The 14,959-nt window shown below is 41.8% G+C and overlaps 1 protein-coding gene and 1 pseudogene across 4 annotated transcripts in view; both read right to left on the reverse strand.

The window, feature by feature from the left end:
* The window catches only part of Tbc1d4 (TBC1 domain family member 4), a 167,486-nt gene that overhangs the window by 120,581 nt on the left and 31,946 nt on the right, over window positions 1-14,959 (reverse strand). The window lies entirely within an intron of this gene.
* Window positions 13,839-14,360, reverse strand: LOC114624369 (annotated as a pseudogene).

A 14,959-nucleotide genomic window follows, 5' to 3' on the forward strand; every position in this document is an offset into this window, starting at 1 on the left:
ATCATGCTATCCCAGGCTCTGCTTTCATTAGGTCAGGAGCTGAGACAGACAGAATGGGGACACACGCCCCATCAGAAGGGCAGGTTTTCCTAATCCTAAACTACTGCAAAAGACTAGAGAACCCACCAACTCTGCCTTCTGAAACTCCAATGTAAAAATGATGACACACCCTGTGAAGATAAGCCAGGTTAACAGTGCTTAAGACGCCATCACCTTAAGGAAATGCTTTTCCACTGTATTCTACTGTGAAGTCAATGATCTCCATTAAAGAGAAAACACAACTCACTGGAATGAAACAAAGATCAGAACTGTACCTCAGTCTTGTCAGTGAAGGTGTTATGTGGTCATCAACATGCTGCCTACCCATTGATTCTCAGATACATAAAACTGCTATCAAGACACCTGCCCTGACTGCTTAGCCAACTACTATAACAGTCACATGGCATAGCATGAAGTGCTTTAGAAACCCAATCCTGAAGTGTCAGCCACGTGACTCTCTTCCTTTGATTAGAAATGACACAGTCTGTCAAATAGAAGTATACCAATTTTAACAAAGACCCAGTAAATGTTAAATTGTTATCCCACACCCATACATAAACGAAACCACACACAGCAAAAGCAAAGCAGAACCAAGAGAATCTGGGGTACTTCACTGGAGGGGCAAGTGTGAAAATCAAAAATAACATTAACCTGTTGCTATCATTCGTAATTCATATACATGACATGAATCTGCTTAATGACTTCCCCTATTAGGTAACACAGCAAGGAACACTAATTAGTTCACAAAAGTCTTATCTCACTCTACAAATAACTTAATATGTAAATTAGCAGGCTCAAATTGGAGGTCCCCATTGGGTCTCTCCCCTCAGAGATTGGGGAATACCATGGAAGAGGAGGAGGGAAGATTGTAGGAATCAGAAGGGATGGAAGACACTAGGAGGACACAGCCCTTTGAATCAAGTATACAGGCCTCACATGAGCTCAGAGAGACTGAAACAGAAAGCATGGGGCATGCATAGGTCTGCACCAGGCCCTCTGCATCTATGCTGTGGCTGTTAACTCAATGCTCTTGTGAACCACCTAACAGCATGGGCAGGTGTAGCTCTGACTCTTTTGCCTACTCTTGAGACTCATTACTCCTGTTGGGTTGCCTTGTCCAGCCTCGATATGATGGTGTGTGCCTTGTTTTAGTGTATCTTGTTTTGTGCTGTTTGGCTGTTGTCTCTTGGGGGCCTGCTCTTCTCTGAAGAGGAAAAGGAGGAGGAGTGGGAAGGAGGGTGGGAATCTAGGAGTGGAGGGAGAAAGAACTGTGGTTGGTATATACTGTAGGAGAAGAATCTACTTTCAATTGAACAATAAGAAAAGTATAGGTAAAGGCAAAGGCAACCTATTCTTCTTCATCCCATCATTGAAAATTATTCTCATTTTGTAATCACAAAGTGTCTGCCTCCAAGGCTCAGCTAATACGCTCCAAGTTCTAATACAGCAAAGAGCTTCTGGAGGGTATTTACAAAACAGTGGTTCTGGTTGACCCAAAGCTTCCTGGATCTTCTGCTGTGCAGGTAACACCAAGGCTTCCAAGCCTGAAGAGCAGGGTGTGTTATCCACCTGCGATTGAACATCCCTGCTAGGTAAGAATGTCTAGACAGTTCTTCTACCAAAAGAGAACCTGTGACAACTGTCACTGTTGAGCAAGACCACACAGACTCAGGCTGTCTAACCAAACAAAAAAGACATCATTTAAATAATACCAAAATGTTGGTGGGTTGGGGTTTTTCTTTTTAGTTTTTGTTTTTGTTTCAATTTCTGTAGAACCAGTGCTTTTGAATCCCAGCCAGGGGTTGGGATGGGGAAGAAAGACAAAATACATTAAAGAAGATTGGGAGGAAATTAATAATTTTTAAAAAAAACTATAAGAAAGTTGATTTAAAATAGAGAATGCTGGTAAATCTTCTTCCAAGAAGACACTTAAGACACTTAAGACACTGTGGAGAGCTGGGCGGTGGTGGCGCACGCCTTTAATCCCAGCACTTGGGAGGCAGAGGCAGGTGGATCTCTGAGTTTGAGAGTTCGAGGCTAGCCTGGTCTACAGAGTGAGTTCCAGGACAGCCAGGGCTACACAGAGAAACCCTGTCTTGAAAAAACCAAAAAAAAAAAAAAAAAAAAAAGACACTGTGGAGAGAAACTTAAAACAAACAAACTGTATAACTACTGGAATGCAGAAGATTCCTGATGGACTTGAATAAACACATCTTCAGATAAATTTCACAATCTACATGATAATCAACCCCCAAAACAGCCATGTGGAGGAGGGAAACTCCATAGAGTCCACCTGTAAGCAAGATTAGAGAGCCCTACTTTGCCCTAAACTTCCCATCGAGGAGGTCAAACAGGATATTTAACATCTGTGACATTCATTTTGAAGATGAACATGAAGACTGAAAAAAAGAAAAGTTTGACATATGCTTGTCAGCTGAATCTCCACAGCGCCCCTGAAGCTATGGCTGTGTCTCTTCAGAGACTCACTCAATGATGCGAAATTATTGGTTTCACTCTGTCAACAAGAAGTGACAATTAGACACTTTCTCGTCCTGAAACAGAGAGCTTTAGGTGCTGACAAGTTTCTACTCTGAAGAAAAGAAAAGTTAATGTTGTTCCATTTCTTTGAAGAACTCAAACAAAAGGCCTTTCTCTGAATTTTAAATTAAATTAGCCATTTAAACAGGCCACGCCACTCCCTTGCACACTTCCAAGTGTACACTCCAAAAGATGTCTTCTTTTTTGATGTCCCTTCTTCCCAAATATGACCGGAGGGTCACTGAGCCGTTTATAGGACAAAATGGGATGCTGGTATCACAGAGCAGGGGCGCTGCTGTGCTTCTCCAGAGTATTTTTGATCAGCTTAGTGCTTTAGGCTCGTTGAGGGACAGATGGGGAAGTCGCACTACCAAATGGTTATTATGTGTGCAGATGGCTGTCTTGTTTTGAATCGTCCAGTCTTGTACATCCTGGTTCATTTGTATAGGTATGGACAGTTGCTCCCTGAAGGCTGTTTTGTTTGTAATTAGGGCTCCTCGCTGTCGCCCTGCCTGACCCTCCCTCTGACTGAGGTAAATTCCATTCCCAGTGAACCCATTCATCCTCTCAACTTCCCAGACTGATCCACCCAGAACTGAAAATATCCATGCTGCTAACAAGCTCGACTCACACTCAGCTCCTGAGGGATTCCCAGCAAACGGGCTGCACCGCAAGCTTAAACCAGGCTATTTCTGGAGGTGTCCCAGAGACAGTCAACAGGATGGCAGACTGACAAGTGAGTATTGTGACAACTTATGTAAACTCCTTCTAAAAGAATCAGATGTGGAGATTACCTAAAAACGAGAGCCCCTGCAATCTGCTAATTGATCTGTGGAAACTAGGTTGAGCAATATTTTCTGGATTTCCCCGTTCTGGGATCTTCATACTTGAGAATTTTGAGAAAATGCACACCATAAGTTTTTTCAGGTATGGGTGAAAGGATTATAAGAATCACTGTACAAGTTGCTTTTGCAGTCTATATTTTCTAAACAATCTCTATTCATTTAAAGATGACACTTGGACAAGAATATAATGACCAAAGTGAAATTTGAGACACTGTTCTGCTAAGCCAAGAGCTTTGCTAAGGAGCCATTGGCACACCATAAAATTCAGGAGGAAACAAACCATTGCTTTGTCATTCCTGAGTAGTAAGCAACCACTGGCTGTCATGCACCTGAGCTGTGCTGATCCTACGGAGTTGAACGTAGTGAGAGACACAGGCTTACACACAAACCTTAAAATTATCAACACGTTACAGACCTAAACAAAGTATCCAATGACAGAAAGAGAAAGAAAGCTTAGTCTGGACTAAGTGACAAGAATGGACTTTTGCTGAAACTGAGCCTAGAAGGATGAGGTAAAATGGGAAGAAGAGGAAGGTTCCTCACGAAGTCCATGCTTAAGTGGAAAGTAACAGGCACCCAACCCAAACTAGAGTAAAGAAATCAAGTATCTGTGTTCCTTGTAATCAAGAGGAACCAGTATAGCGTTAGCTTTATAGGCAAGTGGAACCAGCACTTCTCAGTTCTGTAATCAGAGGGTGGGCTCAAGGGTAAAGCATTTAAGGATTAGGTCTATCAGGTCTGCCCTATCCCCACGGCAGGTACTGAGGCTAAGCAGTAGAGATCAGGTTCCTGGATGAACATCTACATTCCCAGAGACTTGGTGGGAGACACCGCAGAAATTACACAGGACTCCAGGTTCTGATGCAGTAGCCCCTTGTAGCACAGTGTACTCCTAAGCAGCTAAACAGTAAGGTCAGCAACACTGTAGCAGTGTCAAAAGCCACCCAGAGAAAGCAATGCCATGTGTGGATGGAAGGAGGGTGAGGCTTCTTGAGGACTGAGTAGATGGCGCCTGCTGGCACCAACAGGACGGTAACACTTCACTAGCGAGCTGGCTGTATAATGCAAGCTGTGTAGCTCTTATCATCTTCAAATGAAGAATCCGAAAACAGCAACCAGTGCTTCCAGTATCGGGGCTTCCGGTAACCTCAGATATGCCCTAGATGATAACACCATCTTTGTTTTGTAGATAAGTGAACTGAGAATCACTTAACCAGCCATGGCACTAGAAACCTCCCCCACCTTAGGACCTCTCCTGCCTCTCAGAAGGAGCAAGACAAAGAACTGGAAACAGGACAGCACCTCCTTCCCCTACACACCTTGCCTCAACTCACAGTGACTATTCCACACTATTCACCACACACTGAGTGTCTACTACACAGAAGTCATGTGACCCGTGACAGTGCCACCCACCTGTAGATCCAGCTCCAGGATCAGCAGCACAACTCAGTCTTACTACACACTAGAGAACACAGGAATCTATTCCTGTCCACTTCTCCTAATAGCTCTCTGATGCAGCCAACTTTACCACACAGCATCCTTGGAGTACATGTGGCAGAAGGACTTTTGAGAGGGCTGTGGTGGTTGGAATAGGAAATGGCCCTACAGGTAGATGTTGAGCTCCTGGGCTTCACCTTGTGAGACTATTTTGAGGTTGTGAAGCCTTCATGAAGTAGGGCAGAAGGAAGCTACTGGGACCTGGCTTTTGAAAGTTACACATACCCCTGGTTCCAATCTGTAACCTCTCCTTCCTGCCTGCTATCATTTGAAGGAAACACACACACACACACATACACACACACGGCCACAGACCCAGACACTTGGCTTTTCCTACCATGACGGTCTGTGACCCAATGGAAACCATAAACTAAAGTCAACCTTTCTGTCAGAAAATGACTCTTCAAAAGTGGACAATGGATTCTTCACAGTCTGCCCCTAATCCCTTATTCCCCAAGCATTAAGATACAGAGAACATAAAAATCATAAAATGAAAACGTGTTTCCCCTTGTTAAAGAATGAGAATATAAGCCGCTCTCTTCTATTACGGGAGTTCAGGCAAATGAGTGTGTGTGCACGATGCACACTGGTGAACCTGGAGAAATCGCCAGCAGGAGAGGAAACTGCCTAACATAAGTGGTTCCTCCATTACACCACACGTAAACCTCGTATCACATGAAAGGCCAAAGAGTTAATAAGCTTCATATAGCTAGAAGTGTGTCATAAATAGAGGACTTTTCTTTTTTTTTAGTTATTATTATCATGTGTGTATGCATTAGTCCAGGTATACACGGGATACACTACGCATGCAGATGCCAGAGAACAGCTTTCAATGGTTGACCCACTCCTTCCAAAATGAGTTCTACACATCAAACTCAAGTCTTCAGACCTGTGGGGCCAGCACGGCCACCGACTGAGCCAATACATAGGATTCACTGGCCAATACATAGGATTCTTAAATGATACAATAATGCAGGCTCAACCAAAACAAGGACTATAATTTACATGTCTCCTGATCTCTAGGGCAAAAAAAGAATTGTAGGGATTTCTAAGACCTAGAAACAGTTGTTTTCATTGCTCCTAATTATATCCAGGGAATATAATTATATTATATCATATTATATAGTATAATATATAATTACATTAAGTGAAGGAAGAGAAGGAAACAGGTCATATTAGCCATCCACAACAACAACAGAAGAAAGCACTTTGATATCAGACATGGCATTAAAGTGGTTTTGAACAGAGAAGCTGTGACCCATTCAGCAATCCATTCAAAGGAAGACATCAATAATAATAAATAGCCAACTTCCTAAGCTTGTCTATGCAAACTTGAATACTAGATACTAAAGTACTAAGGCAAACAATCTTTATTACAAAATGCTGATTCTGTTAACACATTCAAACCCATGAGGCTGGTCCCACAGTGGCATAGAACTTGCTTAATGCTATGAAGCCCTAGGTTCAGTCTGGAGGGGAGTAGAGGAAGGAAAGTGGGGGAAAAGAGAGGAACCAGTGGAGAAAAAGATGTCTAGAGGTTGTAGCTCAGTGGTAGTGTTGAAATCAGCATGCATGAGACCTTGGGTTCCACTCCCAGCACCATGGAAAAAAAAAGTGGGATTAAAGTAGCCTGATTTAACTAGTTTAAACCATAAGAAGATGTTCTATCGTATTCTTTAAATTTTATTTTATGTATTTTGTGTGGGGAGTCAGATGTCAGGAATACATGTGGAGGTCAGAGGGTAACCTCATCAAGTGGCCTCTCTCCTTCTACCCTTAAGTGGGTTCTAGGAATGGAACTCAGGTCATCAGACTGACATCACTGAGCAGGAAGCACCTTGGCCCACTGAGCTACCTCATGGGCCCTTAATGACTAACGCACTACACACGTGCAAAACCACATGACATTGTCAAGCTAGCTGTGTATCGAGCTGGCATTACTGGTATATTCAACTGAGCCTTAAGCCTTGGCTGGGGTCAAAGGGCATCAGAATCAATCAGGAAACAAGAAAGCTGCAGGATGAGCAACTGACCTGACCAGAAGGCCTGTTACACCACAGAAAGTAAGCAAAGACAGCAGGAGGTATCCTCAGGGTTTACGCCAATGAAACTAGAAAGGCCAAATTAAAAGCCAAATGTAGAGTCATCTTAAAATGCCTGCTCAAAACTAAAAGAGAAAATCAAAAGTCCAGAATTTATATAGTAAATCTGGTGAAAATGTTAGCAAACATGAAACTTGATCCAAGCAAGTAAAAAAAAGAAAAGTGCTTTGTACTGTTCTTTGAATGTTCCTGTAAGTCTGAACTTATTTTTAAAACAAAGCAAAGTTGTCCTGTACAGCATCCACATGGCCTGATATGCAGGAAACTCCTTCTCAGGGAGCACATTCCTTGACAGCCAAAGTCTCATAAATATTTTTTAAGGTGAGGTTATTTCTAGCTTCTCCAGAAAGCACTAGCCCACAAATTCTTTTAAATTTGATACCCTAAAAAGTAACTGATGTCAAAACTCTGGCAGTTCTCCAGTGCATAAGTGACTGTCACACACCAGCTAACTCCGCAGGAACAGCTAATTCCTCTATAAAACTGAGTGAGCCGCTAAGTAGCCCAGCTTCCCAGTGGGAAGTTCCGCCATGGCTGTCAACTACTGGAAGGGACCCCATCTTTGCCTGCTGGGAGAAAGGTGCCTGTGAAGCAGAGTTGTGCTCAGTGTGATTAATAAACCCAGGTTTCTTAAAATCCATTCTGACAATGTTTAGAGAAAATATATCCAAAGTCACTACAGTGTAGGGGCATGTCTTTAGATCAGTAGAATAATAAACATACACAGCCCAAGACATACATTCTCCACTGTAGGGGAATGTTCTTAGATCTGTTGACTAATAAACATACACAGCCCAAGATGGATTTTTCCACGAAGCTCTCATTTTCCAACATGGAGCAACCTTTTTCTCATTTGGCTATACTAATAGATACATGATGGTAAATTGATCTTTCAACAAACACTTTGTCAACCAACACGCCCTCTCTCCTGGAAACATGGCCCTCTTCTTGTGAACATTCCATTAACTAGGTTTTCCTAGGAATCCCTAGAACCTTGTAATTGATGAAAAGCAAAGAAGCAGGCATCCCTATTAAAACAACCATGATATTTTAACAATCCCTAATGATTCGTGTGGGTATATGTGCAAGCGCCACTAGAACATTCTATTGTTGTACTCTAGAAACTCACCACTCCTGAGATACCTATCTCGACAAAAGTCTAAGAGTTGTTGTAAACACTCAAGGATGGAGAACTAAAAAGAGCTTTATCAGAGATGCTCAAAAAAAAAAAAGGAAATGCCATCAGTGTCCCCCACAGTATACATCCTCCCGGGAAGTGGAGCTTACAGCCCTGGGTCGGGCTCCTGTAAACGTGCAAAGTGCTCAAGGAAAGAGCATGCATTTAAGAATCCAGGCTGCAAACATTACCCTACCAAAAACATTTAAAATATTACAACTTTTCATCCATAAAAGTTGGGCGTCTCTTCACTTAGCCTGTGTTGCAATTTAAAGTCAGTTTCATCCACTCCAGAAAAAAAAGGTGAGTAATCCATGTCCCCAAGACTGCTATTTTAGAAAGCCTAGTTTCCCACAGTTTTATACCTACGCAATAAGAAGACATATGACACAGACAAGAACATTTACAATTCAAGAGGAGTTAAGTGGAAAGCTACATATTTTAAGTATTGAATGTTTTCTGTTGACCATCTATCTTTTTGTATTATTTTTTATAGCCTATTTTAGTTAAAATATAATTACATCACTTGTCTTCCCATTAGTTCCTCCAATCCCTCCCATAGTGCCCCTCTTCTCTCACTCAAACTGATAACCTTTTTCTTCGAGTATGAATATATATACACATATACATATATATATGTATACATATATATATGTACGCATACATACACAGAGAGAGAGAGAAAGGGGAGCACAAATATACAAATACAACCAGCTGTGCCTGTTTTTATTGTTTGTGTATATATGGTATATAATCTCAGGAATGACCATTTTGTATTGGGTAACTAATTAGGGGACTCTTTCCTGGGTGAGGCTAATTATCCCTCTCTCAGAAGTCATTGGAGGCTTATAGTTCTTTGTCCAGAGGTGAGATTTCATGAGATTATTTTTTCCCTTCTGCAACGGCATGTCTATTGACATTGTCCTTCTTTGAGTTCTGGTTTCAGAAGCCATTTCTAGGAAACACATTCACACAGCAGACTCCTTGGTCCTCTGGTTCCTGCAGTCATTCCTTCCCCTCATCACTGATGTCCCACAGCCCTCGGTGCTGGAGGTCTGATGAAGCTGGGCTCCCCAGGACCCTTTGATCTCAGTACTATGTCTGAGAGTTTTCTGTGGTCTTCTGTGATGTGGACCATGTATCTTGAGAGCAATGAGCTTCACTCTAAAGCTGAAAATGAGCTCTCCACGGTTGTGGCATTTATGCCTGCGAGCATGTCTGCCGTGGAGAAACTGTCAACCAAGAGGTCCTTCCAGGTCCTCCATTGAAGAGATCTTAAGTAAGATTTGTTATAACTAAACGTATTTGTTAAACTATATGGGTACATTTTCATTCTTATAGAACTTATGCTAATTATTTTTATTCATTTAAGACCCAAAATATAGCAAAACTCATAGCTTCTATATTTTACAATTTAAATTCAATGCTTTGACACCTACTTGAATATGTCACTTACAACTCAATAAACAACATTCAATCATTTTTATTCTATACGTGGTGTGTGTATGTGCACGTGTAGAGCCCAGACGTTGACACCGTTATCTTCCACTACCACTCTCTGCTTTATCTTTTGAGACATGGTCTCTCCCTGAATCCAGAGTTCATTGATTGGCTGGTCTGCCTGACCAGTAAGCTCTGGGGATCCATTTTTCTCCACCTTCCCCATAACACAGGGGTTACAGACATGTGCAACTACACCTGGCTTTTACATGGGTGCTGAGGATCTGACTTCAGATGCTCTCCTGTACAGATGAGACTATCTGCCTAGCCCCCCAGCATGCTTAATCTCTGAAGCTCACGTTCTTTCTCCAGTATAAAGCATTCTTCATTATACAATATTGTGGGATTTCTCCTCACGAAGAGTATCCTATGAATGACTGTGTCCATCTCTCTACATAAATGAACACTTACACTTACTTACAGAACATCTTGCAGTCTGTGTGGCGGGGGGTTTTTGGTTTCTGTTTGGTTGGTTGGGTTTTGTTTGTCTATTTGTTTGCTTGCTTGCTTGCTTGCTTGCTTGCTTGCTCATCTTGGTTTGTTTTTCAAATACTAATGTGTTTTTTACATTCAATTTAGGAACCAAGTAAGTTTTAATTTAATCCATAGAGCAGATGATAAATTAATGACCACATACTGATGTCCATTTTCTGATGTCCTAGTTCAGTCTTGGTTTGTTGTGGTTTGCTTTGGTTTTTTGAGACAGGATTCCATGTAGCCCATGTTGGTATTAAATTACTGTGCAGCTAAAGATGATCCTGAACTCCTAGGCTCAGCCTCCACTTCCAAAACTGGGGCTATAGCATCGAGAAACCGCACTCGGCTCTGTCTCCTAATTACTGATGACTCATGGCAAAAAAAACCTTTGAGGGTGTGATTAAGAAGGGTCGTGAAGGGGCGGGGGGTTTATCCTGGCTACTCTCAGCAAACTCAGGGCAGTCACATACTCCTTACTTGGGAAAGCAAGAGAGTCAGGGAAGGAGATATGACCCCTGAAACAGATGTCAAAGTGATGCAATTTCTGGGAGGTGGCCACAAGCCAAGGAGTGCCGTGTAACCTCCGGGAGCCACAAAAAGCAAGGAACAGATTCTCTCCTGAAGCATCCAGAAGGAAGGCGGTCCGGCCAGCACACTGCCCCTGGCACCACAAGACCTATTTCGGGTGTCTGACCTCCAACACTGTCAGGTAATAGACTTCTGCTGCTCTAAATTTATACTAATTTGCTGCAGAGGAAATGGTCAGTTTTATTAGTTGCAAGGATAAACAGGGCGAGAATTAAAGCTAACTAATCATACATAAAATATCCAAAACAGTTTAGGAATACATATCCTGAAAATTACAATGAACATTTGATTTAAAGGGTATCATTTGCTAAAGGATTCTTAAAAAGCATCATCATTACGTAGGGCTCTGGGGGGAGTGCAGAATCATTAGATAAACAATTTTTAATCTGCAGTGTGTCAAGCACTGATGATCAAAAGATAAGCAATAAAGTGACACACACAAGTGAATGAGTATCTTACAATAATGTGATATATGCTACAATCAGAGAAAAACATAAGAAACAGGTGTGGTAAACACGGACACACACAAAAATCACTAATTTCTCATGGGCGGAGTCTTGGATAGGGAAGTCTGAGGCTAAACTCAGTCAGGCTACAGGATAAGGTAGCCAGCAGTCCAGAAGGGAAACTAGACGTCATCCCCAAACAAGGAGTGATCTGAAGAGGCTATGGGGCAGTTGTGTGATTGACACAAACTTAGAAGGAAAAGGGGCTGGAGAGGTGGCTCAGCAGTGAAGAACACTGGCTGTTCTTCCAGAAGACCTCGGTTTGACTCCCAGCATGCACATGGTAGCTCAAAACCATCTGTAACCTCCAATCCCAAGGGACTCAAATCTCTCTTCTTGCCTAGAAGAGCACCAGGCACACATTTGGCACACAGACAGGCATACAGGCCAAACACCCATACATATTAAATAAATAGACAGCTCTAACTTAAAATGTTATATTTTAGAAGGTCAAAACACTGCCTATGGTATAAAGTGTATGAAGACTATACAGAAGCTGAAGGAATATATTTATTCTAGAACAACACAATTATGTCTCTCCCCCTCCCCATAGAGATTCAATTCTACCTTGTCACTGGCCTCATGGGTCACAGCCACCATGACTGACCCTGGTTACTTTTCTCCACACGCGTTCCCACCATACAATAAATACATAAACCCATTAAAGTGGGTGGGCCTTTATAGTAAGACTCTGGCACTGAATGCGCCCGCCATCTTGGATGCTACTTAGAGAGAAGCAGGGGGCATTCCAGCTATGATTACGTCATTGTATCCGCTCCCTGCTTTCTGACTCAGATCTTATGGATCCATTGATCTTGCTATCACCTAAGACATGCTCCTCTGTCTAAGTTCCCTCAACAAATTGCACTCTGTGTCATCTTGGTTCTGTCTGTTCTCCCTTCAAGTCAAGCTGCTCTGGCACCTTTAAGCTGGTTCTCATACACTGAGCCCAGGTTTTCCTAGAACATCACCAAATCTTAATATTCAGTCACAAACATTCAGAGATCATTACTTTCTATCAGGCAAGTGCTTTGTAAACATAATATAAGCTTTGTGCTCTGGGTTATATGAAACTATAAAACTGTATCTAAAGTAAGGAAAATGAATAGAACAAAATCAACTATTTTATGAAACTCATCTGCAACTTCTATTTTCAAGAAATGGTCCCAAATTCATATCACAAAAAAAAAAAAATCAAAACTTAATGTGAAAAAAAACAGTAATAAGGTAATAAGTATACTTTTTTAAAATGTGGTCTAATCTCAAAAAATGCAAACCCATTCTTCAAAAAAAAATCCAAGATGCTTTCCCCATAAGTATTTTTAAAACATCTTATTCCTAATATCTATAAGAAAATTAAAATTATTTTTCTATAGTACAAGAATGTATAGTACCAATCTTACTGGAAAATTAAGTTAGAACTTTGTACCAATGTGACATTGCAAACTCTAACACTATTCACCTCAATGTTAGACACAGCATGACCATTTGATAGCCTTCCCTACTCCTGCCAGGACAGCAGCCGCACAAGCTGCTTGGTATTGCAGCCTCATTACCTGTGTTCCTGCTTCATCTGTAGGACTCAAATCAGACTCACACATCTTTGCATCTAGTGGATGGTGTGTGTCTACGTACATGTCATGTTGAACATGTGCTCAGGAGAAACGAGCATCATATACTGGGTTAGCAGTGGTTATTCATAATCCCTATCTCAAGACTGCTCAAGTCTTAGTTTCAAAAAATATTTGGACAAAGTGCAAGCCTCAGAATGAATACTACATTTGCACAAACCTTTTTACTTCCACAGTTTTATATAACAGAATCTCAAAAACGTGAGCTGCCAAAGGGAAACAAGTGGTATTTAGTTTTTAACAAATGCTTTTATATTTAATCTCTGAAAACCTTCAGTTTTCCCATTATATGAAATAGCATTAACAGCAAAATTAACTACCAGAATCATGTTGAATTAATATTTGTTTAGATTTATTTATGTTTAGGAATGTGTGTGCGCACATGGGTGCACACATGCACCCATGCATGCACACATCTTGGTGTGTACCATGGGTGTGCAGCTGCAGATGGTATCGGATCCCCTGAAACTGGACTTACAGATAGTTGTAAACCACTGGTGTGGGTGCTGGAAATAGAAACTGGGTCCTCTGGAAGAACAGAAAACCCTCCTAATAGCAAAGCCATCTCTTCAGCACCAGAATTAGTAGAATGAAATAAAATAACTGTGCATATGAACATCATTCACAAATAAGATTAAAATTATTGTATAGATCCTAGTGTTTGATCATTATATTGTGTACATGCACTGAAATACCATGCTGCACTCCACAAATATATGTAACATATACAATTATGTGTTAATGAAAAAGGAAGAATGAATTACAAAAAAATTTGAAAAGCCATAAAATAGAGCAGCCCTTTTTATTTCAAAATAGAAAGTCTAAAATCACTTTTTTTTTTAAATTCACATTAACTGGTCATTTATTAGCATATACCATTGGACATAGTGGCTTCCAGCATGCTGAGTGAGGGAAGGGACCTGTCAAGCAGCAGGGTCTCACTGATTCCACTCATTCTTGTCCTGGTCCAACTTGGAGGAGAAGTCATGAATGGGGTGACCTTCATATCTAGCATCTGACTGCTCCGCATGGCCACCTAGTCTCCATCAGAGGTATGAGGGATGGGGCCATACACACGTAGTGCATCTCCTGAATCAGAACGGGAGCCATGAAGCCAATGGTGAACATGGCCATGCTCACAACTGTCTTCTACCTATTGGTGCTCCTGCTTATCTCAGCGAAGCTCTCGTTAAGCTGGATGTGGTGCAGTTGGACTTTCTCATACTGGACAGGATGCTCCAGTCAGCCTTTTCCTCCTTCAGGGTCTTACGGCTGGCAGATAGCAACCTGGGGTGGGCCACATCAGGTAAGGAGTAGTCGTAAGGAGAGACTCCATGTGCATAGGAGACAGAGCATAGTCTCCACTCTTCACGACATTCCCATGTGCTCGAACACACACCGAGATGGAAAGGCTCTCTTAGGCCAACTGGACTAAGTGCCTTGGTAGCCAACATTCTACCACCACTGACCTGAAGACCACTCTTCATACCCGGGCTGCGGGTGACCGGAAGAGTGGGACCCTGAACCGGAAGAGCTAAATTCACTTTCGTTTGGCTCCGGAACAAGAAAATGTTAAACTAGCATTTAAATGTAACTAATATTTGAATGTAACTATTTGGGAAGTTAAAAACTGAAGAGCAAAACCAAGGGTAAACAGAAGAAACAAACAAACAAACAAACAAAAATACAGGCTGTCTGTCCTGCTCCAGCTGAAAAGTTTCTTCTGGGACTGAGCTAAGCTAAAAATAGTCATGTCCCTTCCCCCCCCCCCCCCCATTACCTTGATGAAAATCACCAACTGCGTAACTGCCACGTGCTTTGTTTTTCTGTCATGGCTTCTCCGGGTTTAGATAAGTAATTAGTTACCTCAGTGTGGCGTCAGCCCCCCTCCCATCAGAGGTATTCGTATAGAAAAGACCGTGCAGTCACTGTCCGGGGTACATCAGTGCCAAATAAGCGCACTGTGGTTGGAGTATGAAATAAACACAACAGTGTGTTGTGTTGATGGTGGCTTGGTCCTCGGACGGTGGCACTATATGGGGAGAGCTAGAAACAACCT

Source organism: Grammomys surdaster, unplaced genomic scaffold (assembly GCF_004785775.1).
Source record: "Grammomys surdaster isolate TR1022 unplaced genomic scaffold, NIH_TR_1.0 65, whole genome shotgun sequence".
Classification (NCBI taxonomy): Eukaryota; Metazoa; Chordata; class Mammalia; order Rodentia; family Muridae; genus Grammomys; species Grammomys surdaster.